We start from the raw sequence: 2,477 nt of genomic DNA on the forward strand, positions 1-2,477 counted from the left end.
GGTAGCATACATTTTGTGTTACTGTCAACCATTGTTATTTCTGCTTGTTTGTAAAATGTGCAAACGTTTGTGAAGAATTTATAAACGCGTTTTACTTAATTAATTAATTAAGAATTGTATATTAAAGTATTACAAACGCATGCGAGCCTTTTAAGGATAATATATTTGTGTAAATAAAAGTGATAGGTGTGGGGTTATAATAAAATGTAGTGATAGCAGGCGGGTTATTTTAACAGACAAATAACTTAAGTACTATTAGCAACACATTGTGAAAGTGAGAAATATAGTTGAAGGAGGACCTCCATTAGTATCCCCACAGAGTTTCATAAAAAAATTCAGTATATTTTGCACGGAATAGCAATTGGTTCCGTAATGGAAATCTCAGCCATTTTGTGCTTTTTTCAGTAAAAAGCTGTATATACGTACATACATATGTATGTATGCCAACTCACATAAAAAGCAGCCTTGCAATCAAAACAAATTGCATAAACCAACTTCTATTCGTCTTAAACTTCCGCCAGTAAGACCACCTTATATTAGTTGTGTTCTTTTACAAATTATCCAGTAACTTGCCAGTAATTCTCCAGTAACTTAATAGTTGCGTTTTTTTACTCATTTCCAGTAAAATCCAGTAAAAGTTTTTACGAATTTTCATGTTTTGGCGTTTTCGTACGCAAAAACTTGCAAAGTAGGGGAAATTGAGAGAGCGAAAAATGACAGTTGAAGTTGCAAGTTTTTACTGGATTTTACTGGATAAATTTTTACTTGTTAGAATTTGCCAGTACGAAAAACAGCTGATCGCATGTTGCTGGATGAAACTTAAACTAATAAGGAAATTGTTTGTGGGTTTTTATTGTTGAATTTCACAAAATAAACCTATTTAAATACAGAATATATTGTTTTATTAGGAATTTGCTGCGAATAAACAACCAATTTATCAGCTGTTCATGAAACTTGCAAATTATTACTGGAAAAGCGTTCGCGTACTTTATTGCAAATTTTTTCTATGAGAGCGAATTCTTAGAAATAAAGTTACTGGAGAGTTGCTGGCAAGTTACTGGATAATTTGTAAAAAAACACAACTAATATCTGAGAATTCGCTCTCATAGCACAACAACAACAACAAGAACGCAAAACCAGTAATAATTTGCAAGTCTTACGTACAGCTGATTAATTTGATGTTTATTGACAGCTAGTTACTATTAAAACAATATATTTTATATTTAAATAGGCTTATTTTGTCAATTTCAACTATGAAAACCTCATAAACAGTTCTTTTCTTAGTTTTTAGTCTGTTCCAATAGCAGTCCGGTTTACAGGATTTAGTCAGAACTTACAGGAAGTCGTTCCTATTGACATAAAACCTGTAAGTGGGAACACATTTGAGAGAGTAACTGAGCAACTGTTCCTAGTCAGAAGTTACAGGATTTAGTCCGGAGATTTTTTTCCTGTAAGTTCATGAAAAGTGTCAAACGATCAGCTGATTTACATGTGCAAACAAAAACAGAAAGCGGTAAAAGCAAAGAACCTTATATTTGTTAAAAAATGGAAGTAAACAACGAAATATTTGAATATGTATAGATTTTAATAATTATTTAGTGATATTTCAGCCAAATCAGTGTAGTACCAATGACATGTAAACAAACCGTCTGACGTTTTTACAGGAAATAGTGCTTTTTGCGTTCCTATGCACTTCTGCATCTGTTCTCCTTTTACTCTCATTTGAGAGCGTAAAATTGTAGTTTGACAGTTCCACAGGTTTTAGTCCGAAGTTCAAAAGAACAGACTATTTAATTCCACCCAGCAACATGTGATCAGCTGTTTTTCTCGCTTGGAAGTTCTTACTAGCAAAAATTTATCCAGTAAAAACTAGCAACTTCTCCTCAGAAAGAAATGACAATTTGCGCTCTCAATTTCCCCTTACAAGTTTTTTGGGTGCAAGAACACCAAAACGTGATAGCTAGTACAAACTGGTACAAACTATCGCGTACAAGAGCGCTACTATTAATTCGCCTTGCTCTGACGGGTGTACTCGTCATCAAAAATTCTGCTCTTTCGAAGCCAGGGACCGGGACTTTTATAACTTTGGCTGCATTCCAAAACGTCAAGATACAAAGCATCAGTGTCTTTTATTTCTAAACCTCATCAGATTGTTATGCGAAATGTGCGCAACATGTTTAGATGCTAATTTTCAACTAGGTTGCGCAAGTTGAACTTTTTCTCCTAGTGCGGAGGATGGTTCCGTGCGCAGAAGTGGAAAACTTTTGACTGCCATTCACCTGGGAGTGGCCAGAAGCGATTCACGCGATTCACGCGTACGGTTCAAATCGCAGCTCACAACGTCCGGATATTTATATCCACGTATCCTCTGGGTAGCAACCAAACACCCGTTTGGGAGCGAGCTAAAGTGAGAAGGCGTAAAACTTCGCGTGCGCTGGGTTTGGGTCCCGCCACGTTAAAACCCCGCCCAATGAAAA

At 35.7% G+C, this 2,477-nt stretch overlaps 1 protein-coding gene across 1 annotated transcript in view; it reads left to right on the plus strand.

The window, feature by feature from the left end:
- Alg11 (ALG11 alpha-1,2-mannosyltransferase) overlaps positions 1-2,477 on the plus strand; it is a 213,114-nt gene that overhangs the window by 6,494 nt on the left and 204,143 nt on the right. The gene's annotated exons all lie outside the window — the stretch shown is intronic.

This window comes from Rhagoletis zephyria, unplaced genomic scaffold (assembly GCF_001687245.7).
Source record: "Rhagoletis zephyria isolate East Lansing unplaced genomic scaffold, Rhagoletis_zephyria_1.1 Rzeph_scaffold_00219, whole genome shotgun sequence".
Lineage (NCBI taxonomy): Eukaryota > Metazoa > Arthropoda > Insecta > Diptera > Tephritidae > Rhagoletis > Rhagoletis zephyria.